Here is a 26858-nt window from a genome sequence, read left to right on the forward strand (position 1 = left end):
AAGCCATCTGGATTTCCAGTTTCATGAACATCGGTTTAGTAGTTCCCATGAACTTAGACTTGAAAGTTTATTCGTGTAATAAACACTTTTAACCGTAAATATACGACGGAGGTTTTATAATATTTCTGTACTTTTAACCACTCTTTCCTGCCTAACTTATTTTTATTTTTTTAACGTTACCCATACTAAAATTTCTCCTGTATCGTGGGTGCATTTACAAACATAAAAATTCACATACACATCACACCTGAAACAACTATTTTGGGACCACACAAAAAGTTTTTTCATGCGAGATTCAAACCCGCTACACGTTGCTCGGCAGCCGATTGCCCAGCCACCGCACCAATCGTGCAGTCATATATCTGTCTATACAAAAAAACGTCTAATTCGACAAGTAAACTTGAACAAAATGATCTTGTGTACAATGACGTCACATCATTGTCTTGTCATATAAACACATCCTTGTGTGAATCAACCAAATGATTGATTTGACAATGATTATAATCTTTAAATGAAACCTTTTTTATAGAAGGTACAAGTTACCAACAGGTCATACTACTCCATTCTGTCTTTCTTGATAAGATTTTCAACTTTATCTGTTTGAGAATAAAGTCGGGAATACAATGGCACGTACGATTATTATCTCTATACATTTTTTAATCTTTAAATGAAACCTTTTTTATAGAAGGTACAAATGATCAGCAGGTCATCCTACTCCATTCTGTCTTTGTTTCGATTTTCAACTTTATTTGTTTCTGTTATAAAGTCGGGATTACAATGGCATGTACGATTTTTTAATCTTTAAATGAAACCTTTTTTATAGAAGATACAAGTTACCAACAGGTCATACTACTCCATTCTGTCTTTGATTCGATTTTCAGCTTTATTTGTTTCTGTTATAAAGTCGGGAATACAATGGCATGTACGATTTATTATCTCTATATGTTTTTTTTTTAATAGTAGTAGACATAGTACCGACATTTTTCTTCAATGATGTGAATTACTATTTAACTTATTGTGATTCATATAACGTAATCAAGTTTTACATCTATCCATGTTCTAAGAATTTAGTATTAAAAATAAATAGTCACCGTTTCCTTTTAACTCGATAATATAGTCTAATATAATTATCATAATAAATATTGCAATCGTTCCTAGAAAAGGTGAAGACGTACTGCACCCTTAGTATGAGTTTGTAGGTAAATAAAATCATAGTGTCTATTTGTAATATTGATATCATTGATTACGATACATATACTTACACAAATCACATTTTTATAACATTTCTCTATCTGTCTGTTTGTTATGTCTAATCTTTGAAATGGCTAGACCGATTTTGGCAGGACTTTTATAAGCAGATACCGGTTGTACTAAGGAGTAACTTAGGCTACGTTTATTTTAGAAAACACATTTTAGTTCAGAAAAATAATCACCTAAATTCTATCAAAGTCATTATTTTACGCGAACGAAACAGCTAGGACCAAATAAAAAGCTAATTACTCACTCTTTAAGTAACTTATTTGATTTTATTGTAACTTTCGTGAGACATACTAAATTAATTATTATTATCGGCTTACTCACGTAGTGTTTTGACGATTAACTCGACTAGTCAGTAGCATCGTGACAATCGCCGCGTCGTGTGTCGCGAAATGCTCCTCATGAATATGAGCCTCTTGCATGGCTTGAAACTAGTCGAGTTAATCGTCAAAACAGTACGTGAGTAAGCCGATAACATAATAATTAACTTATTTGATACTTAAAACGCAATATCTTAGTAGATTCATAGTAGATTCGCAGAGGTAATTAAGTAGATGATGATTAAACTCCAAGGAATGTATATGCTGACATGAATTACGGAATTGTGGATAATCATCTCATGCCATCACTGCAGTTTATAATTGCAGGTTGAGGAAAAATGCTATGTGAAATCTTGCAGAGACGCGGAACCAAGAATTGTAAAGACTGGGTATTTCTGATGTCATAAGTTGTGATATATTTTCTTGTTACGATCGAACTTAATAGACAATTTTGCTCCAAAATCTTTGAATTAAGAATGAGATCGGTTTTTGACATTTGTTGTAATATGTAGTTTCTGTCAAAAACTTGGATCGACCCAGATGTTATTTTTTTAATTTGCCATTAGTCGAATAATGTGAGTAACAATATAGTAGTCACAGCACATCATATCAACCACAACAGCCTATAAGTGGCCACTGCTGATTAAAGGCCTCTTCACACGAAGGTTTGAGCATTAATCACCACGCTTACTCAATGCCGGTTGGCGATTTCAAACTTATAATTAGTCTTCATAAGCCCAGGTATCTTCACAATCTCTCAAACATCTCGATATCTCAAACACATTTTAACCTTATAGAACTAACTCAAAAACTCCTAAATGCATTTTCTTATAACATAAAGGCATTTTCTAGCATACTTTGATAAATTAATGTAATAAAAGTCACGTTTAATATGTGAATAATTACATGTTTTATCTCTCAAACAATTTCAAGAATGTTTTAATAGTAGCTATCAAACTAAAGATAAAACATCCGCTCACCGCAAATTACAATTAAAACTAAATGTTCAAATTCATTGACAATTCTTCCAAATTATAGGTCTACGTTTGCATGGGAAAATAAACTCTGTTACACAACCAGATAAGGTTTTATTTAATACTGTAATGTAATTGTATAAAACGGAGCGTACACTAATTACATAATTGCTCGCGTAAAATTGTTGCAAACAAATTGATAATCTGTTTACAATTGACAATTTTGACAGTTCACATCGTTGTTATGGCGGGAAACGACGTGTGAATGACGCCATCTTTATTTTTAAACGTCATTATATCAGTACTGAGATACTTTAGCCATTATTCCAGTATTCTGTGGTTTAATTGCTTCGTTAGTCGAGTGGTCGCAAGTGCGACTGCTGGACAAGGGGTTTCGGGCTAGATTTCCGGATTGGGCAAAGTATTACTGGGCTTATTTCGGTATTTCGAAAATTTCTCAGTAGTAGCACGGAGTCTGGAATTATGCCCAGTATATGACAATAGGCTCACCCCCTATTACATGGGACTTGTAACACAAATGGTAAAAAGTGAGTGTACATTGTATAGCGGCATTACGTACCGTTATGTGTACATCTGCCTACCCGTTCGGGGATAAAAAGCGTAACGTTGCAATCAGAGTTTAGCGAGTGTTTGCAGTTAGGTTCAGAAACAACATGTTCATCTATTTATGTATCACAAATACCTAGGTATTTTATTACTATAAGCTTAAGAAATATTAACTCTGCCAAACACAGCCTGCTAGATCTACAACTTACAAGGGACTTCAATAGGCTTAACATAAACATGATAACCAGCTGATAACCAGTTTCCCATCATTCCTTGCGCAGCTTGTTAAATGCTGTCGACATTAATTTTTCTAACGACTGCCATTTTTTAACGACATCTCGCATGAAAATCTTTTATGTGTAAAGCCAAGTATACTTCATTATCATAAATAAATTGTACACTTCAAAGAATATAATTAAAACGTAATTTACTGCTATTTAAAGTAGGTAGGTAGATAACTTGGAATCTTAAACAGGTATGATAAGCATTAATAGGCCCTTATTCTTAAGATAAAATTAAATATATGTAGATTCGTAAAGACCACAGAGACAAAGACTGTGTAACGTCAAATATAACACCTGTCAAAATTATAAAACCATAGAGTTTATTACCCTATTTTCTTTAAAGGGAAATCTAATGATCATCTAATGACTTCTCCGTCTTGAGTGAGGTGAGAGTGGTTTCTCACCCATGGTTGAAGAAGTCTTTTGATGATTTCCATATTCGGCGGTATTTCTGAACCGATACGACCTTCAAACCTTTAAGAAAAGAACGTAATCCTTTTTAAAAGTTCGGCAACGCACCTATGGCTCCTCTGGTGTTGCAGGTGTCCATGGGCGGTGTTAATCGCTTACCATCAGGTGACCAGACAGCTCGGTTGCACCCTATTCCATAAAAAATACGCGTCAATTTCACGCGTTGCTTTCTGTTTCTCGTCAAAAATAACTGGACACCTACTCGGACAGTCTATCGAAACCTGTTTCTGGTTGAGTGGAACAGGTCAACAAATAACTTGTCCATATTTATTTAAGGAAAACATTGTTATGCGAAACGGTACAGTCCGCGCAAACGGAATATTACAACAGTACTGTTTATTACCATAGTTTTATGGAATGTAACTAATGAAATTAAATTATCCGTTTTACGGCTTACGATTGTAAATTCTTGATCTTAGGATTTCCGAGTTACGACAGTTTTGGTTATACGTTTTAAATTGATTGTGACGAATAATTGAATAAAGTTGCTTTTTCACTAGAGATGTGCTATACTTCGTTTCTGTCGATGTCACTTCCTTTGACGAGGCTTCCACCAATCATACAAACAACATAGTACTGGTGGAAATGAACCCAACTAATTTATGTTTTTTATATGCAAAATGCGTGCTATGGATGCGTGCTAAGGATGGCTTCTTTACTATAAAACTGCGCATCTTCCTCGCACAGCTACATAGCTTAGTATCAGTGGAAACGGTCACATAGTTCCACAGTTTAGCTATTACACCTTCGTATCATAGCTACATAGCACATATATGGTTGAAAATCACCCTAAATATTACGATTTATGATGTCTGAGAACGAGCAGTCAACTGTAATAGAACAGAAATGGGGTTTGGTTGATGGAAATTGATTATCAGGTGCCAAATGGTCTGTTCATGATTAACTCTTTGTGTGCTGGAACACGGATCCATATGAAACACAATGTATTTTCTATTCTTGTGTTATAGAGACGACAAGAGGTTACCAAGTTAATAAAAAATGATCAGTTTCGTTATATACAATAAGTGTTACTATTTTGTGACCTTGAACAATTTCGACTGCACGGTTGGCGCGGTGGCTGGACAACTGGCTGCCGTGCAACGTGTAGCGGGGTCGATTCCGGCACGGAGCAACTCTTTATGTGATCCACAAATTGTTGTTTCGGGACTGGGTGTCATGTGTTTGTGCAACGTTTTTAAAAATAGAGAAAAAAACAATATCTTCTTCAGACACGGTAATACTTCCAATAAATACCAATATAAGTCAATAAAGCAAAAACGGACTAAAAGTGAGGCCTATACGCAAGAGTGGACGTCTTTTGACTAATAACGACAATAAACAAGTAGGCTTACCTTCACACAAAGAGAATAATATAACCTAGAAAAAAAATCTTCCTACTTTAAGGGCAAACTAAGCCTGTAAACGATTTAGCTACTTCATTGTTGTGTGTATTGAATTTTGTATCCTATAATGAAAAAACCTCTTCTTAAAAAAAATCTTCCCAGTCTCATGAGAATTGCGCAGATAAAATCAAAACGTATTGGATCACAATTAGTTTCTAAACTGCGTACTCAATCTTAGATCATACTTGGGTCTTTGAGTCATAAAAACAGCCATAAGTCAGCCTGCCTTACCTAAAACCGGTTTACAGCACGATAATAAGCACGGACTTATTTTATTGTGACTAGATCAGAGGGTATTATTTTAATTATAGCTTGGTTGCTTACTAACTAACATTAGATTGAGACTGGGTAACACCGCTTAGTGAGTAACCAGGGGCCTTAGTCTGCTGTTACAATTGTGTCAGAATGGTCGATCATTGAGCAGTGCAAGAGGGAAGGAGCTATGTAGGTTGTATAGCTCTCAAGCCGACTATATAGACTAAGGCCCCTGAACGTTTTATAATAAACTGCGATATTTAACCCACCTGCTAAACGTGGTATAATGGCATAGATTTTTTTATAGTATAAGCCGGTAAACGAGCGAACGGATCACCTGATGGTAAGCAATCACCGCCGTCCATGGACACCCGAAACACTAGAGGCGTTACAAGTGCTTTGCCGGTTAGGAATTTAAGGGTTGTTGGGGAATCGGGGATTGGGAAGATTGGTGAGGGGAGTAATTAGGCCTCCGGTAACCTCACACATACAACGAAACATATCGTAAGTATTGTTTCACGTTGGTTTTCAAGGTCAGTCCTCATATATGTATACCTATAAATGTAGAAGAAGCCTGTAATCCAGCAGTGGACTGTAAGGGACTGATAGAAGGAGCAATATCGGTTGGGTCAACTTGTACAAAATTTATTAATATTGGACAAATAATATTAGCTGCCACCGCAAAAACCAGTCTAACGGGATTATCGAAAAAATCATGTTCATGACTGTCTGTACCCGATAATCTACAAAAAACTGTTTCCATGGAGTTTGTGGCATAGTACCGTTATTTATTGTATTATAAAATTGACAATAACCAATACGACTAGGAAATATGTCTCGAGGTAATACCGAACTATTACCATTTGGGATTATAGACTGAATTATATAGGAGTGATACAAAACTGGCGTGAAACAACGCTTGCGTTGTGTTTCACCAAACCCATGACATAAAAATCTTCAAATCCCCCAATCGTCCAATCTCCAACCACTAAAAGGCAGGAAAGGCATTACCCTTCCGATGTTCCGGATGGGTGGCGAAGACTGCGTACCATCAGGTGATCCGACTGCACATTTACCCCACTATCGCATAAAAAATAGGCTAGACCCGTACCGAAACCAACGCCTCACTTTGAAACACAAACGAAATTATCTTAAAGCAAACATAAGTCAATAGAAGGAAGGTATTTCCTAAAAGTATTACTGTTTTATCAGAGCAAACAATAAAGGCATGTGGAAGAGGCTCCGTAAGATTACAAAACATGACTGTGGCTGTAATCAACCGAGCCTTTGATAAACAATGATTGTGAAGGGAAGTAAGGGATTACTTGTCAGTACAACAATACAATATGCAGTAACGATGGAGACGTTTTTGCTCCTTCTCTAAACGATAGTACACTTTGGAACGGGCAGCTAGCTAGCTTCACGACGAAATTGACTGACGGAAAATTCCATTTCGACGTTTCAATATTGCCTATCTAAAGATTAATTGAGAAATATCATTATGTTTTTATTTCGACACGTTAACATTTCTTTCGATCCTTAAAATATTAGGAATTACCTATCTATACTTTCGAATCTAATAATCGATGGTGAAACCTTCACCCCTTTACCGTGAAACAACCATTTATCAGCTAATGCGGGCGGATACCTGATAATACTAATTAATGATGCCTTCAATCTAGTATGAATGAATAACATCTTTCATACTTGATTTAAGGTATTGAAGGCCTTTGGTCAGCAGTAACCAATTATAGGCTGTTGATGTGATCGGATGGTACGAATTATGTTATGAAGAAGAAGAGTCCCACTGTAATTTGAAACTAGTAGAACTTTTCTCAATATTTACTAGATTAAACCGAAATGAATATGGTATGAAACTACTAAAGCTGTCGAGTATTTTGTTAGTTCTTAGTTTGTTCTGACATTTCCTCACTATAATTTTATACATTAAAATTACCTATTCACTTTATACCGCATACCAAACTGCAATGCCTAGCGTAGGTTTCAATAATTATCTCCTAATAATTAGGTCTTACGATCAGGTTGTGTTGAATAGAGGAACTACATTCCTAACACTGGTTCAATCAAGACTAAACCTAGATTTTAGATAGGTATCACAATGGTACTAGATTAGAACAATACTGTAATTTCAAAAGACAACGGCAGATAAAGCTACCCGAAACTGTTCATTAGAATTTCAACTGTATTTTATAGTTATAAAGTCTAAATCTTATTATAAAGATCAGTATACCTTATCGTGATGTTCGTACAAATTGCGTCTGACTGAACTAATTACCAAAACAGTAGGTACTTACCTAGAAAATCGATCGAATTAAAACTGTAGATGAAAGTAAAAGCATCCGTGACCGTTGCTAACACCGTAACAAACATTTTGCTCATGGACAAACGTTTCATACAGTCGTAGCATTCTATTCTATAATATAAACCACTGCTCTCAAATTCTCAATGTAATCTAAGGCGTTGTCATAGAGAAACTAGAGACGACATCTTAAGTCTTAACGGGTTACCAGGGCTCCGGCTTGAAGCAGGAATAGGAACGGGGCTCTCTCTCACCTCGCCCAAGGTTGGAAAAATCATTTGGTGATTTCCAGCCTCAAAAATAAGTCATAGGCGAATCAAAGATCAAGAAAATGTGACATTGAGTAAATTAAATAAAACTTGAGACGAACGATACATACCTATATAGTAATTTAAGATTAAGATATTGCTTCCTTATAGTAATTAATGAATCACAAACACTGTTTAAAATATCCATAATATCTAACGTCATGTTAAATTTGACAGATAATACATATTTCATTATTATAATTCGGGCATTCTATTGTGACAACGCCTTTTTTAAGGGGGAACAACATCCAAGGACTCCCGCCTTGGGCAAGGCGAGAGGAAGTGTCAGACTCTTACTGACTAAAAACCACCCCGTTCCTACTCCTGCTTCAAGCCGGAGCCCCGGTAAACCCGCTAGGTAGGCCGCAGCTCCGGTGTGACAACGCCTAATGTGGCAACACGACTTGTATTGTAGCCATTCAAGTCTTGTATCAATCGGACCGGTCGCCATACCTCACGGCCGTCGCCATCTTGCTTTGACAGCTGACTCGTAATGGCGGGAATGTTAAGTAATTGTCTATGGTTGAGTAATAAATTCGATACGGCATGTGACGATTGCTGACTTGAATTATTTCTATAGTAGTTGCGGTTTGGGTTGTGATTTTTAAACGAGAACATTTGGTTTAAATACAAAATGAAATGTTTATTATCAAGTTATTCGTTGAATAGACTTTAATTAAGGTTTACCTAATAACTAACCTTGATTGATTATTCATAGAAAGGCACCAATTTGATTTATTTTCTCATGATCTATTGCCATTGAAATAACTAAACAATATATCTATAATAATACCTATTTGACCAATTACATAACACTATTATACAATTCTATTTGGACAAGTTAATCAAGATAAAGCAAGAATCAATTAAAAGTAATTGTCTTATAACTTTGCAAGGTTTACCGTCGACCTTGACACTAACTTCACGCCTGTTAACCGAGGGTTAAGTAGAACTAACTAACAAGTAACTGAACACAATAAATACGGTAACCCGATAAACGAGTCAGGAAATCGATTTATATTGATATTCGAATCGGATTAAATCATATCGATTAGGTCATGTTGATCGTTATATTTCATTATTTTTGGGATCATAAGTTTTGTCATTGATTGATCACTTTTAGTGACTAAGAAGTTATTTTAGATAACGTTTCATCGCGTTAGTATTAGCACAGAAATATGAAGATGTTTATAGTGGTTTTAATCCCAATGGATGCAAAAATCCAAACTCCATGAGAGGCTACGGACGACCTAGTGGGTTACCGGGGCTCTGGCTTAAAAAGCAGGACTCGGAACGAGCTGGTTTTAGTCAGTAAGAGTCTGACACGACACTCCCGGGAGATGACATTGGATGATTTTCCACTCTCAAAATTAAGAAATACTCCATGAAAGTTAGATAGGACTTAGGACTGAGATTTTTAACAGATGAAACTCTAGTTAGGGGCTCGGGGCTTGGACAACAGTCATCTAAACAATGCATTTCGATTTACCATAAACTTTCTACAAGACAAACTCAACACAATCTTGTCAATCTTCACTCAAAGTAATTCTACAACGTTCCCATAATAAAAAAGCAAAGCTAAGAAAACAATTCACTCCTTACAAAGCAAGCGACGAATGAGTTCCACATATGTCATTGTCAGGCTGATTGTTACAATAGCTTCTTTAATTAAAAACGTTTTGTTGTTTGTCTATGTCCCGTCCGCTTTGACAGCCGAGCACGGCGCGAAGTGACGTGAGTCAATTGTTTTTGTTTTATTTACGCGCGTACTTTTGGAATTGGATTGAGAAGGTATTAGATTAGATTAGAGTAGATACAATTTAATTGAATGTTAAATTAAGTCTTTGACTGCCAATAGAAAACTGTTGAAGGCAAATCCTCCGCTAACGTCGGTCACCGGTGACCACCACAGCGTTCAATGTGTTAAATAAATACAACGCTTCTTTCCTGATTTTATATTCATGTTTTTCGTAAAACTAGCATAGCAGGTTTTTTTAATGGGACAACCCTTCCACAGCCTCCCAAAACCGCTGCAACTCCTGTAAGCCAGGATCTGCAGTAATGACTGTCTTGGGTCCCGCAAGGAAATAATTCAGAAGATACTATTAGAGAAGAAGAGTAAGAAAACGATAGTTTCCACTTCTCTAGGCGAATTTAATGCAGGAGATAGAATAACTTAAGCGTAAAGGCACAAAAAGAGATTGCACAACTGGGAGTCGCCGAGCACCACGGAAATTTGATTTGAAACTAAGTGGGTCCCATTTGTCAGCTGTTTTACATAGCATAGTAGAGCTTGTAAATCCGATGTCCCTAATGTCCAAATACTCAAACGCTACTCAATTTTAAGATGCTCTCAAGACTAGTTCTGTCTCTATCAATTCTTTATAAAATGACAGAGATAGCACGATATATGTATAAGTACAACTTAAAATTGAGTAGCAATTCAGTATTCGGGCGTAAGTCTGTGCCTCCCATATTTAAGTCAACTGTGTGTACTATTTAACGCTTAACCTCATTATACTAAACCCGTATTAATTACCGTGTTTATTTTAATACGATTTACACAAAAACTAAGCAGCTTAGCTCAGATTACTAACGTAATTCGTTTAATGTTACAAAAAGGTAGTTAGTTCAAAAAGATTTAATCTTTACAAGATGATATTACATTTTATAAATCGTATTTTTTTGTCGTCACCGTGATAATGTTTTTTTTCTTCGAAGTAGAAAATAGAAATCTTTATGGAGTATTTTCACTTAAGGAAGAAGAAGACGGAAATGTCTCATCGTCATCATCATCATTATCAGTCATAAGACGTCCACTGCTGAACATAGGCCTCTCCCAATGACTTCCAGATAGGTCGGTTGGAAGCGACCTGCATCCAGCGGCTCCCTGCGACCTTCATCAGGTTGTCTGTCCACCTTGTGGATGGACGTCTAACGCTGCGGTTGCCAGTACGCGGTCTCCACTTCTACAAACTCAAAATCACCATGAAGTTCCATTTCACCCATCATTAGTGAGAGAGAGTTAAATTCTGGAACGTCATATTAAAAACCTAACCTATAATTTAAGACATCAACATTTACGACGCCAAATTGTCTGGCAAACACATTATGCATTATAGGTAAGTAGGTAGGTATAACAAATATACATTAATTATAATATTAATTCTTTGTGTAGGATTTAAAGCTGAAGAGTTTGATTGCTACTTTGAACGCGCTAAACTCAGAACTTACTGGTGAGATTCGAAAAAATAGTTTTATGCTGAATAGTGCATTTAATAAGGAAGGCTATAGGCCTATAAGGCCGGCAGCACATGTTCGGTTTCCGAATCTGGAATGCAGATTCCGAAACCTGAATGCTATTCTTTCATACAACATATTCAAGTACGTACTTATTTTTTCCGTTTGGAAAAATGAAAATTATGTTCGCCTGATTTGGAAACTGAACGTTTTCAGCGTACATTCAGATTCCCGAATCTTAATTATGATCTGGAAACCTCATTCGAAGGCCGAACATCTGCAGCCAGCCTAAAACTATCAATAGGAGCCGGGTGAAACCACGCGGGAGTAGTTAGTATGATAATACATATAAGTAAGTAGTGGGCAAGTATGTTTTAACATACGACTTCGCAAGATGGAGGCCGATGGCTCAACAAGTTTTCTCTCCGTTAAAACTGCACTTGCATCCTCTGAATACTGGAAACTTTCAAAAACTGCCCGCTATTACAACGGTAACGCAAACGGACATGCAATTAAAATAGTTAATAGTTAAATGAATAAGTAATGAGAGCCATTTGATTTAATTTCAAATAGGTACATAGGTGTGGGAGAAATTGTTTATTGTGGTCTGCCGGTAGGTATATGAGACACAATAGTGTAGATGACTAATTTTTATTTTATTGTCCGTCTTGTAGATTATTTTAAAACAATTAACACGTAGTTAATTTTTATTTTCTAACGGAAAAAATACTTTCGAAGGTATATTGATTTGCAATATTTCGAGGCGTCATTTCTTTTATGCGTATAAATGACGTATTGCTCCCACTCGTAAACTTTGATTAGTATTATCTATAACTTTGTTACCTATCTAATATGATAAAATATAAAATACGTCTCATATTTTTTCATTACCTAACTGATGGACAAATTACCATATCCCATACCCCGTCATCAACCCTATACTATCATCTCTATTGCGTCTTGCGTAGATCTGCGTTCCGGCAACACCACGGATTAATGATTATATATTAATTTTCAGTTATTGAACAGTGATTTCTTTCCGAATCCTGTATAAGTTTTAGCCAAACAACCTAACAAATACCAAATGCGTTTCTTATTTACAATTAAAATAGATTTCCTATTAAGTATTTTGGTAAACCAATTACGATTGCTAACTGACCAAATGTGTTTAATAACAGACACACGACAGTTGTTTCCTTAACGACGGTTTGAGCGGTGAAACCATCCCACATCCGAATAGGAAGCTCGAATTACCTGTAACAACAGAATGTACACGTTAATTTCATGTTAAATTGTTAATATTTAAGTTTAACTATAATTATAACTATGGCATATAGTTATTAGTTATATAAAAAACATTTGCTGTTCGATCGGATCGATCTAGCGGTCTTGAATTATTTGTGGAAGCTAGGGAAGCTTAAAAGGTGAGTATTATTGGAAAACTGAGAGTCTCTTTAGTTGAATGCCTACACTATTCTCCAGAACTACTACTGGTTTGAACTGATTTCACTGACACTCGCAGGAAAAGTAAATCAAATCAAATTACTTTAATACATCCATAGTGTACAGTGTGGGTCTACAATTTTAATACAATAATATATGAGTACGGGAGGTGACGCCAAATCTATTCTACCTACAGTTACCACATGGTTAAATCAAACACGTACATACACAGTACATACATACATACACGTCTAACCAGTCATATTAGATGTATAAAAAAGATAATTCATAAAACCAATCAACAGCAACAGTTGAAAGTTCATTTGACTTGCAAACTAGGATAGTCAAGGTTCACGTTGTAATAACGATAATCATCTTGAGAACACGTTAATTTGTGGGTAAACAGATTTACTGCCGCACTCAGAGACGTGTAATTGATGGATGCGTTTGGTTTCCACCAATCATGTTCATTGGTACACATAGCATACACTGGTGGAAACGGACTCAGAGATAAGCTATGTTTTTTGTATGGAAAGATGCATGCTAGGGATGCGTGCTATGAACGTGTGCTATGGTGCTTAATATGCCGATACATCGCATACTTATGCTACACGTTTTACTCACACAACTACAAAGCTTTATCAGTGGAAACAGTCACATAGCTTCAAATCTTCATAGCATAGCTATATAGCACATCACTGGTAGAAAATCACCCTAAAGTATTAACCGCCGAAAAAAATTTTTGAAGACTAATCCTCCGCTGAGAATCAGTCATCGGTGTCAGTGAATTAACGTGTTAAATGACTCTGAGTACGGCGGTTATACTTTTAATTGAAACATCATTGAAATGACTAGGAGTTTAGTAATAAGTTATTGGGTGCTATTTAGTGGTATTTAGTTGATGTTATGTTTGATCAAACGTTTATCAAGTATTCTATGTTGAAATCGTTGATCTTTGAGGATTTATTAGGATCGTTGCGTGATTAAATTTTGAGGACCTTGATTAAAGAATGTAAAAATAATGAATCTAGATACTATACTAATATTTATCACATCGAGAGTCCAACTACTAGTGGCCACCGCTGACCAAAGGCTTCTTCTCACACGGAGAAGGTTTGAGCATTAATAACCACGCTTGCTCAATGCGGGTTGGCGATTTCAAACTTATAATTAGAAATTATAAGTCCAGGTTTTCTCACGATGTTTTCCTTCACCGTTAGTCAGTGGTGTCTAAATAATCTTAGAAAGTACAATATGTTACTTGGAAAATGTTAGATTACTACTTGTCGTTGGCAGTTTTCAAACCCGCACTCTCATGCATGAGAAGCGGACGTCTTAAACCTCCGGGCCACCACGACATATGGAATTAAAGATCACAGAAATCAAACGAACAATAACTACAAAGGAATAGTAACAATAAATGAAGAAAGTATAGTCTAGTCACCACTACAGCAGAGGATACAACTACATATGAAAGTAAATACTTGAGTAGTGAGTACCCATTCACACTCACACAAATACAATATTCAATGTGACACGCATCATGCATGTGTAATCGAATCGGATGCCAATGTACATGTGAATAATATAATAACTACAGAAGGTTTACTTCTAACAAGTTCGAAAAGGACTAGTGAGAGAAAGATTTCTATATTATGGTAAGCGTCCACAGACCCGCATCGTACGCATCGCATGTAGGCATTGCTGATGATGCGGTCCGTACGATGCGGATCAGTGGACGCAGTTGTATGAGTTTCTATACATCCATTGCGTGCGGTGCGTACGATGCGGGCTTGTAGATTCTTATCTTTAAAGAAAAAATTTAGCCCCAAACAAAATTATCTCTTGTAGGCAAATCTCCCAACAGTTATTAGCAGATGGCTCATAAGACATAACAGAACCTTATTCAAGACTCATGCGTCATTTGAAACTAGTTTTAATAACCTGATTGCTTAAAAACCAGTATTGAATGGCAAGCGACGCTGGAAATGAGGCAAGACGGAACGCGAACTTAATAAAGACAAACATAGGAAGGCTTTACTGTCAAATACATTAAAAATATTGTAATAGAAGTAAAAGAAATTAATAACATTTTATTAGACAGAAAATAAGAGATACATACATTTCTCAGTAGTAGCACGGAGTCTAGAAATGTGGTGCCCGATATATGGCTATAGGCTCACAATCATATTACATGGGACTCACAACATAAATTATTGTACACCCAGTACATTGTAAAAGTGGCATTACGTGGCATAATGTGCACCTCTGCCTACCTCTTCAAGGATAAAAGGCGTGACGATATGAATGAATGAAGAAAATAAAATATTAGGAATCATTAAAAAAATCACGTTAATGCGTTGGTTTTCTTATCATCTGTCGGTAGATTGGACCATACACTTTATAGTCACGTTCACTGTGGTCATAAGAAGCCTCCGTGTCTCGGACAAGCCAGGTGATGTCATTTTAATACTAACACTGTCACAGGCCTTTATAGCAGCCATACCTTCATCTATACCTATGTTTATACCATCATCAACCACGCCAATCTCAATTCTGTTACCAAGGAAGAAAGTTGAAATTCGCTTAGTGGTTTTCTCTGTAGTAGATACCAGTGTTTATTTAACTCTTTTTATACCATCAACACATGAATGATCACAGATAATACATCGAAACTTGTACTTTAAGGTTATGACCCTTGCGTTTGGAATTTACTCTCTGACAGGTTTTGATGTTGTTTTCTGTGTTTATGTCAGTTTTAAACGTTATTAAGTTTGTGTAGTTAAACTACAGTTAATGTCAAAGGGTCGTGGTAGGTATTAGGATTGTTGTGTTATGGGAAATGTATTATAGAGATTGATTGATAACTTTTATGTTCATTTAGGTGATATCTTACTTGATAGGTAAGGTACTGTGTTTCCGTTATTGAACTAGTGATGATTGGTTCGTATAAAATAATAGATTATATCAATAAATAGTATAAAACAAAGTCGCTTTTTCTGTCCCTATGTCCCTTTGTATGCTTAAATCTTTAAAACTACGCAACGGATTTTGATGCGGTTTTTTTAATAGAGAGTGATTCAAGAGGAAGGTTTATATATGTATAACCATTGCACCCATAAGAAACAGGGTTGGGTCGCTATTATGTTTATAAAAAGATCTGCAAATAATATCATGAATGGGATGTGAAATATAAACCATTCATGGTCTCTCCTTCGGAGAATAACACGCGTTCATCATTCTAACAAAACAGGTAAAGAATGCGACGCAAAAGGATCAGTGTGATGCATTATAATCTTGATCTCAAAGTATGCACTATACTAAAAAGTGATGGTCCCAGTAAATGACCTTGTGGAACGCCACGATGCATTCGCAACGCATACTCGCTGGAATTCTTCCAATAACGAAAGCCTTGATGTCATTGTAACAAAATGCCATTTAGCATACATGTTTTAATATTTTTTCCTTAAAGTGTAAAAATATCAAGTTATTACTCAATTTTTGTTTAGAAAAGGCTTGTTTTAAGTCATGAATTACACGCGTAATTGAATAGTGCCTATTCTTTTGTGGTTTGTATTTGAAAAGGCTTAGTTCATTAGTGTTGTCATTAAATTGATAGTAATTTTGAATTGTGCCATTCATTTCATTTACTGCATCCCATTCATCTTCCAAGACAATAACACAGTGTCATCATTTTGATCGATTTTATCAGATAAATATATTACAGACAAAAATGATTTGTAAGAAATCTCCCAAATAATAAACAATAATTGTTTAAACGACATTTCAGCCTGTCTTTGTCTCCTATGATTCCTTTGCCTCTTAGCTTCGATCACTAATATAAAACCTCTTGGATAAATAAAATAATGAAAACATTTGTTCAGTAATTTGTGACTTTAATCTAACAGACAGCTACTCTGGAGCTGTTTCATGTCATGTGATGAGATCGAACATTGACATACTTTACCATTTATACCCAGATGTGAATAGAACTGCATAATAGTGCAGTAATTTCATAAAGCACTTGTTATAGAACACATCTACAGCTCTCTAGTACAATAAAGTTGTGATCGACCGTGTCGAACGCTTTGCATAAAACGTTTTGTTTGGCTTCACATTATTCTCATGTTTTTATTCAAATACGACTGCGGTTTCAGTTTGTATTTTGATTTTATATCTTGTTTTATGTCATAGGATTATTTTTTATTAAACAAAAACATGTTATTTGATATTTACATGATGATGTTTAAAATAAGTTTCATTGCTAGGTCGTGAAACTTTAAAATCCATTTACTTTTGGACTTTTCGACCGTCAAAAAGCCTGTAAGGCACTTGTAACGCCTCTGGTGTTTCGGGTGTGCATGGGCGGCGGCGATTGCTTACCATCAGATGATTTGTAGGCTCGTTTACCGGCTTATTACATAAAAAATGTATATACTCGTATGGCATCTAGCAATCTTTTTGTTATTTATAGTTTTGTATGAGTAATAAATACAACATTTCGTTGGAAAACAAATCCATAGTTTATTTAATAGAGTGTACATTTAAATGTCAAATCATGTCCACTGGCATACCATTGTGGTAGTGATAAGTAATTTGCATTCTGTGATGTTTGTAGTGACTATTTGCATTGCATTTATATTATAAGAGAGGCAAGGTGAGGCAAGGACAGAGGAAAATTGTGCTATTTATTATCTGTTTTATTAAAACATTGTCTTATTGTTTGTTTTTCTTTAGACAGCTATTGGTCAAGCGGTAGTTCTGACGATACGACCTTCGGATCTTCAAGAATAGATACTGCTTCTTAAAAGGCCAGTAACGCTCTTGTGACTCGTCTGAAACGACAACTATGAAATAGAAGAATCTTGGACCTTGACTACTTTTCTTTTATATATCGTCACGCCCTTTATCCCTCTATGGAGTAGGCAGAGGTGCACATTACGGCACGTAATGCCACTGTACAATGTACACCCACTTTTCACAATTTATGTTGTAAGTCCCATGTAATAGGTGGTGAGAAATTTTCAAAAACCGAAAAAAGTCAGCAATACTTCGCTCGACCCGGGTATCGAACCCGAGACCCATTGCCCAGCAGTAGCACTTGCGACCACTCGGCCAACGAAGCAGTCCTTGACAAATTCTTAATAGTTAATGTTGGCTTGAAGAAACGTGAAATTTTTGTACTGTTATAACTATAAAAAAAGTAATTTAAAAAACTAAAAAACCCGACTGCTTTTCTTTATAATATTAAAATGAAAAAACCCTAAAACAAGAAAGTAATCGTAAAATTTAAGCAGTCGGGACCCATTCTAAATATAAAGACTTTGTGAGGGCACATACGGCTTGCTTTCTAGAATGGGTCCCGACTGCTTAAATTTTACGATTACTTTCTTGTTTTAGGGTTTTTTCATTTTAATATTATAAAGAAATGCAGTCGGGTTTTTTAGTTTTTTAAATTACTTTTTTTATTTATTTATTTTTAGTTTTATTATTTTTTCATTTTGATATATCTAGTGACTCAAACGACCCCTATAAAGCGGAAATCCATCGAGTCGTTCAGGCTAGAGAGTGAGCAATGTTCGAATTTGGCGCCAAAAATCTGCCATTTTATTTTTTTATTATTTTTATATATCCAGTGTCACTTTCACAGTAAATACGAATCTAACGACACCTCTCAAGTCAAAATCCGTCAAGCCGTTTAGGCTAGAGAGTGAGAAATATTCGAATTTGGAGCCAAAAATCCGCCATATTGTTTTTTTATTATTTTGATATATCCAGTGTCACTCTCACAGTAAATACGAATCTAACGACACCTCTCAAGTCAAAATCCATCAAGCCGTTTAGGCAGCAGAGCGTGCCAAACAATTATACATACATACATACATACATACATACATACATACATACATACATACACTCGAAAAACATAACCCTCCTTCTGGCGCAGTCGGGTAAAAATGTACATCCACTTTTCACAATTTATGTTGTAAGTCCCATGTAATAGGTGGCCTATTGTCATGGGCACTGAGAAATTTTCAAAAACCGAAAAAAGTCAGCAATACTTCGCTCGACCCGGGTATCGAACCCGAGACCCATTGCCCAGCAGTAGCACTTGCGACCACTCGGCCAACGAAGCAGTCCTTGACAAATTCTTAATAGTTAATGTTGGCTTGAAGAAACGTGAAATTTTTGTACTGTTATAACTAAAATGCTTATAAATAACTGTGAAATAATTGCTCACAATTACAGTCAAATTAGTGGTAAGCAAATTTGAGACCTAGTGCTAATAGCATTGAGGTAGAAACTGCATTGAGGTGATTGGTAAATTAATTAAACTTGCTTTTTACTATCATCTATGCCAAATCACACATTATTTCATGCGTGCAGTATGACTAGAAATATGTTCTTAGTTTTCTATTAAATTTTATTGTAATTACAACATGAAAATAAAATTAGCTAATAGTGGGTACTTGCGTAACAGTTAGAAAGGGATGCAAATGCATTCAACAGATACGTGCATCCCTTTCCAACGATATTTGAGCAAAGATCTCCCTCTCAGCAGTTATCTTACTAATATTATAAATGCGAAAGTTTGTGTGTATGTTTGTTACTCAATAACGTCAAAAAGGAATCGGGATGAAATTTGGAAAAGGGGTATATTGTGGTCTGGAATAAGTGATAAATACAGGTTGGCGATTTCAAACTTACAATTAGCAATTGTTTTGTCCAGATTTCTTTCAAATCAAATTACTTTAACAGTGTACGGTGTGGTCTACAATTTTATTCAGTAACTAGCTTTTGCCCGCGACTTCGTTCGCGTGGAATAGTGACTTCCGGCAAATTTTTGGTTTTAACCACATAGTTCCCGATCTCGCGGGATCTCTTCAAAAATGAGATGTGGAAGATATTCCAGGGAACTCTTCAAAAATCAACATAATGAGCTCTGCGTTTGAATTTAATAGATGTATACTCACTTAGGGCATTGAAAAAATAGTTTAAAAACGGACTTAAACTAACTTAAAACTAAAGAAAGCTACGAATTACGAATTTATAACAATTAAAAAAGAAACTATATTACAACCTATCCTCTATGCTATAATAACCAAGCTTAAACTAAATAATTTAAAAGAAACGACTTAAATCTAATCTAATTAATTTATAAATTAGACTTACAATTTTATTAAAAAAACTAACTACAGTAACTACTAATAATCGATATCAAACTAAACCTACGTTAAATAGTTTAACCAAAACACCAGGAAAACCCAACAAATAAACTTATTAATTGACAAATACAACGAAACCAATTTAGAATATACGAAACAGCAGGACCACTACAGACAAATAATCATACGACTGATAATACACTTTTTCTACGATAGTACCGAAGCGCTCTCGGCCGATACCCAACCAAATGAATGTAACGAAACCATAGCGCGATCTATCGAGGATAAAGACAACTTGGATTATTTATTTATACTCCGTTTGGGCATTTTCTTTGTACTAAAAGTTTAATTATATTGATATTATTTTTTCATATCTTTTTACTATTTATTTACTTTTTTTCGATGAATTAAAACAATAACATGAACCGAAGTCGTGTAACGATCGACATAGAATTATCTATACTCCGTTAGAGCATTTTCTTTGTACTAAATGTTTTATTATATTGATATTATTTTTTTCATACCTTTTTACTATTTATTTACTTTTTTTCGATAAATTAAAACAATAACATGAACCGAAGTCGTGTAACGATCGACATAGAATTATTTATAAATAATTTATTTCTTATTTTTATTTTTTGATTTTTGAAATAAAAATATATCTATGTCCTTTCTAAGGTTCTAAACTATATCTGTACCAAATTTCAACCAAATCCGTCAAATAGTTGCGGAGATTAATGGTATAAGCATAGAATGTTCGACGTGATTCTTTAATTTGACATAACTTTTTTATTTATGAACCGATTGACATGAAACAAACACTAAATGTAAATTTAAGCATCCCACAATATATTCGTGAAAACCGCATCCAACTCGGATCAGCCGTTTCTGAGATTAGCGCGCACAGACGAACAGACAAACAGACAAACAGACAAACAGACAAAAAAAAAGTTAATTACATTTTTGGGTTCGACATCGACATAACAATAACCCCTGCAATTTTTTTTATTTTTATTTTCAATGTACAGACAGCACTTTTCTACGATTTTATTATATGTATAGATAGCTTCCGCCCGCGACTCCGTTCGCGCGGATGTCGGTCTTCGCGTGGAAGTTTTATTTCTCCATTTTGAGTAACTCTGACAATGACATCTTATAAATATCTATTGGACCCAAATACGGCGAGGCCCATAATAATTAGGGAGATCCCTCTATTGAGCTACTGCTGTTGAGCTCGCGTTCTGTAGAATAAAACTGAAAAATAAAGATTCTTTTCTACGTATTTTTCACCTTTCGCCCAAGATCATAAGGTATAATTATACCAAGTTTCATCGAAATCGAACCGTTAGTTCTCACGTGATGTCTGAACATACATACAGACAGACAAAAAGAAATTTAATCACATATTTGGGTTTGGTATCGATCCAGTGACACTCCCTGCTAGTTATTCTTTCATTATTTTCAATATACAGAATTGACCCTTCTACATTTATTCTAATATTGCCCGCGACTTCGTTCGCGTGGAATAGTGACTTCCGGCAAATTTTTGGTTTTAACCACATAGTTCCCGATCTCGCGGGATCTCTTCAAAAATGAGATGTGGAAGATATTCCAGGGAACTCTTCAAAAATCAACATAATGAGCTCTGCGTTTGAATTTAATAGATATATACTCACTTAGGGCATTGAAAAAATAGTTTAAAAACGGACTTAAACTAACTTAAAACTAAAGAAAGCTACGAATTACGAATTTATAACAATTAAAAAAGAAATTATATTACAACCTATCCTCTATGCTATAATAACCAAGCTTAAACTAAATAATTTAAAAGAAACGACTTAAATCTAATCTAATTAAAAAAAAATTAGACTTACAATTTTATTAAAAAAACTAACTACAGTAACTACTAATAATCGATATCAAACTAAACCTACGTTAAATAGTTTAACCAAAAAACCAGGAAAACCCAACAAATAAACTTATTAATTGACAAATACAACGAAACCAATTTATTTAGAATAGGTATACGAAACAGCAGGACCACTACAGACAAATAATCATACGACTGATAATACACTTTTTCTACGATAGTACCGAAGCGCTCGGCCGATACCCAACCAAATGAATGTAACGAAACCATAGCGCGATCTATTTCGATCCCAACGCCATCTATCGAGGATAAAGACAACTTGGATTATTTATTTATACTCCGTTCGGGCATTTTCTTTGTACTAAAAGTTTAATTATATTGATATTATTTTTTTCATACCTTTTTACTATTTATTTACTTTTTTTCGATGAATTAAAACAATAACATGAACCGAAGTCGTGTAACGATCGACATAGAATTATCTATACTCCGTTAGAGCATTTTCTTTGTACTAAATGTTTTATTATATTGATATTATTTTTTTCATACCTTTTTACTATTTATTTACTTTTTTTCGATAAATTAAAACAATAACATGAACCGAAGTCGTGTAACGATCGACATAGAATTATTTATAAATAATTTATTACTTATTTTTATTTTTTGATTTTTGAAATAAAAATATATCTATGTCCTTTCTAAGGTTCTAAACTATATCTGTACCAAATTTCAACCAAATCCGTCAAATAGTTGCGGAGATTAATGGTATAAGCATAGAATGTTCGACGTGATTCTTTAATTTGACATAACTTTTTTATTTATGAACCGATTGACATGAAACAAACACTAAGCATCCCACAATATATTCGTGAAAACCGCATCCAACTCGGATCAGCCGTTTCTGAGATTAGCGCGCACAGACGAACAGACAAACAGACAAACAGACAAACAGACAAACAGACAAAAAAAAAGTTAATTACATTTTTGGGTTCGACATCGACATAACAATAACCCCTGCTATTTTTTTTATTTTTATTTTCAATGTACAGACAGCACTTTTCTACGATTTTATTATATGTATAGATATGTACCAACTATGGGCCCTATTGGTCACCAATGTATACTCCACAAGTGACTAAATCTAAATAATCTTTAAACGAACCTGCATAGTTTTAATAACTTAGAAAAGTCACATTAGTACGTGCCGTTGGTAGGTTCCGAACCTATCTAGATATGAGGAAGAGGCGTCTGATACCTGCAAGCCACTACGACCTATTACCTAACAACCAAGGTATGTGGAAAATAACACGAATATTTTCGTACAAAAACATTGGAACTTGTGAATTGCATAAAAAATGGCCGCTAATGTTTTTGTAAGCGCAAGGTCGTGAAACATTAGGTACGAGTATTATTGGATAGTCATTAAACTAAATCGCATCAATTTGTATCAGGAAGTCTTAATTTTTTTTTATTGCTTTGAGGGGCAAATAATCAGACTGATCTAGGCAATCGGCGGCCCCTAGGGATGTGGCGAAAGGCGTTGCACCGTGGAGGTTCCAGAGCTGGTCTAGTTACTAAGAGGTTTTTACAGGTGTAGACGGTATCCACCGAGGTGGTTTTAGTGAGATAAAAATCCCACACCCCCTAGTCTTTTATCCCCAAAAACCTAGGCGCTACTTGAAGGTTTAACCCGTCATCATAAAAAATGCAATCGGCGCCGTCTTTGGACACCCCTTACACTAGAGGAGTTACAAGTGCATTTTTGTCGTTTACGGGGCAATTAGGCCTCCAACAACCTCACTCCCACGGCGAAATACTACGCAAGATTAGTATTACGTCGGTTTTCTATGAGGCCGTGTTATCATGTCGGTCGAGCCTGCCCATTCGAGGCGGCTGTCCAAATAGAGTAGTGTAGGAGCCAAAGTTAATTAAAGAAAATCTAATGGATGTAACTACATAAAAGAAACAGCATTATTCAGTCGGTCTTACTGCCATACTCGGAGATATTTAATGATTACTTAAGCTAGTCCTTAGTAACAATTTTGTTCCAAAATCAAATAAGAACTGGCTTAAGTCTTTGACTGCCAATAGAAAACTGTTGAAGGCAAATCCTCCGCTAACGTCGGTCACCGGTGACCACCACGGCGTTCAATGTGTTAAATGAGTCTGAGTACGGCGGTTGTTCTTTAAACATATTATAGCCAGAAACAGAAATTGTTCTGTAGCAAATTCGCAATACATTGCATGTTAGATCGAAAGAGAAAGTTACCAATCAATTTGATTGCAACAATTACAATCCAGATTTCAGCTAAAAATCTATCTCTAATACACACACACACACACCATACCTCAGCTAATATAGATGTTACAGAAAAACCACTCTTAACATCTATCAGATAAAGTCGTTCTTAGATCTGATCGTTGTAATCTGCTGAGTTCCTGCATCGTTGCGTGATAGTAAACGATAAAAGATAACTAAGACGTAACGATTTCATAAAATTACGCCAATATTATCAAGCAGTGTGGTGATGATGGAGGGGAAAACCATCTAATGACTTCTACCTTGGGTGACGTGAGAGAGTGTCAGACTCTTACTAACTAAAAGCCACCCCGTTCCTATTCCTGCTTTTCGAGCCGTAGCCGGTAACCCGCTAGGCAGTCTGCAGCTCCAGATCAGTAAATTCGATACCTTAACATTCCATTACTTAGTAATCTACATGAAGAAAACGTAATGCATTAGCGTGCTTTTCAACAGGAGATGTGCTATACTACGTTACTGCTGTAAACATGGTGGAAAGAATATAGCACTGGTGGAAACGAACTCATCTAAGCTATGGTTATTTATATGGAAAGATGCTAGCTATGGATGGCTTCCCTATCGATACATCGCATATTCGAGCTGCGTTTCTTCCTCGCACAGTTACTTTGTGAGAGCGCATCTTCATGGCACATCTTATTCGCAACAACACAGCTTACTATCGGTGAAAAAGGTCACAGAGTTTCACAGCTTAGCTATTACATCTTTGTAGCATAACTACTCTTGTGGAAAAGCATAATTAAGTAGGTATTACTATCGCAAAACATTTCTTAGAATGTTCTACAAACAGTTTTTTTTTTCTTGTCCTACAACTCTACAAGAAGTAAAGCTAGTCTTCGGGTCAAGGTGACAGATTTTAGCGATGTCCCAAAGGCTTTTTGGTACAAACAACCTTACAAGAACGACTGTAACCTAATATAAACCTTCTCTCTTAGATATTAAAGGTGATTTTCACCAACTGCAGTGTGTGAACTCCTTTTTAACCGACTTCTTTACATCGTAACATTAGAATTCCGTAGTGAATATGTGAATTTGAAATCTTTTTGTTTTGTATTCGTATCACGTTTGGTAAGACTTTGTATTGTTATGTAAGTTTTATGTTATTTAGGTTATTAGAGTTTGAGCATCATTTTGTATCTGTTGTATGTAAGGTTGCAACGTCACGTCTTTTATCCTCGAAGGAGTAGAAAAAAATAAAAAAACAACAAAAATATTTAATGTTTACCGAATAAAAATTTCAATGTTTGTCTGTATGTATGTACAAAATATTCCGTATTAAATAGTGCACTATCAATGTTAATGTTAAACTTTACCGAAACCTTTTCATAATTAATGGTAGTAAAAATCATATTTTATTTATTTAATAGAAAACCAACATAGCTATACATGTCAATTATTCGGAGATGTATATTATATTAATGTAATGTGGATTTTAATAGCCCAGTTAATCAATAATATTTTAGAGAGAAATACTTGGTGTTTTTTTACAGAAAAACTAGTAAAAAGTGACCCCTTTAGAACAATAAAAGATATAACATTTAAAATTGACACTTTTAACCTACGTGATAATTGAAATCTTGTACATTCTAATAACCTATAAAACTAAACCGACCTCCTTAGCACGATCCAGTAAATACGTGACTTCAATTTCGTCATACCATAGATTAGATAGCAAATATTTTTAAGACAAAGTTGGTATGCAAACATGGCGGTTGGCGGGAATTTGTCGTACGTTTTGTTTACAGTAACTGTTATCACTTTATCAGATAAAGTTTGCGTGAATATTTAAAGTAGAAACTAGGTAGGTATTATATCTTTGACTAGTTATAAAGTCAGATTGTAGGATTGTTTTAGTTATTTTGTAGTTTTATCTGGGGGCACGGTAGTGCCCCCGCCAAGACGAGCCAAGCGAAGCGCAAGCGCAAGGGCACTACCTACCTTTTCTCGAAGCGCTTCGTCGTATTTTTGAACCTTCATAACTTGAGTTTGGGTTATACCAGATAAACAAAATTTTCAGGATATAATGTCAGTGGTAGACTTAATAAACCTCTAAAGTTTCAATTGCATAGCTCTTATACTTTAGATTTTATTGATATCTAAAATACCCCGATTTCGTCACTCACTCACTCACTGATGATCAACAAAATTCATAAGGTACTTCCTGAAGTCCTAGAAAACTGAAATTTGGTATGTAAGCTAGTATTAGTACCCAAACAACAAAAAAATCCTAAAACTTGGAACTTTTACCCCCCAACCCCTTAAACTAGGGGTGAAAGTTTGTTCGAGACTTCCGCAACTTTTGACGCTAGAGGTCTGAATGCGGCCGCGGAGGGGTAAAAATCTGAAATAGGGAAACTTAATTCCCTATTTCCTGCTTGAGATCTGAAAATTATACACAAAGAAAGAAAAAATGAGCGACAAAAAAATACTTGTATTTGTCGCTCATTTTATCTTTCTATCATAAGCAACCTACAAAAAGAAATGAAATCCCACAAAAACATTTCATGTTAAATGTTGCCAAGACGAGACCATATAGCTCGCACTGTCAAAAAGTAATCAGATCCCGTGTAGAGCCAAGTTTCTAACCCTACATGCCCAGACCTAAATCGATAAGCCTTAATTTCACACTCAAGTTACGGGGAAATTCTACAGCCATAGCTCGT

At 35.3% G+C, this 26858-nt stretch overlaps 1 protein-coding gene across 1 annotated transcript in view; it reads right to left on the reverse strand.

The window, feature by feature from the left end:
• LOC118276612 (uncharacterized) overlaps positions 1-26858 on the reverse strand; it is an 89777-nt gene that overhangs the window by 35138 nt on the left and 27781 nt on the right. The gene's annotated exons all lie outside the window — the stretch shown is intronic.

Source organism: Spodoptera frugiperda, chromosome 17, assembly GCF_023101765.2.
Source record: "Spodoptera frugiperda isolate SF20-4 chromosome 17, AGI-APGP_CSIRO_Sfru_2.0, whole genome shotgun sequence".
NCBI classification, from domain to species: Eukaryota; Metazoa; Arthropoda; class Insecta; order Lepidoptera; family Noctuidae; genus Spodoptera; species Spodoptera frugiperda.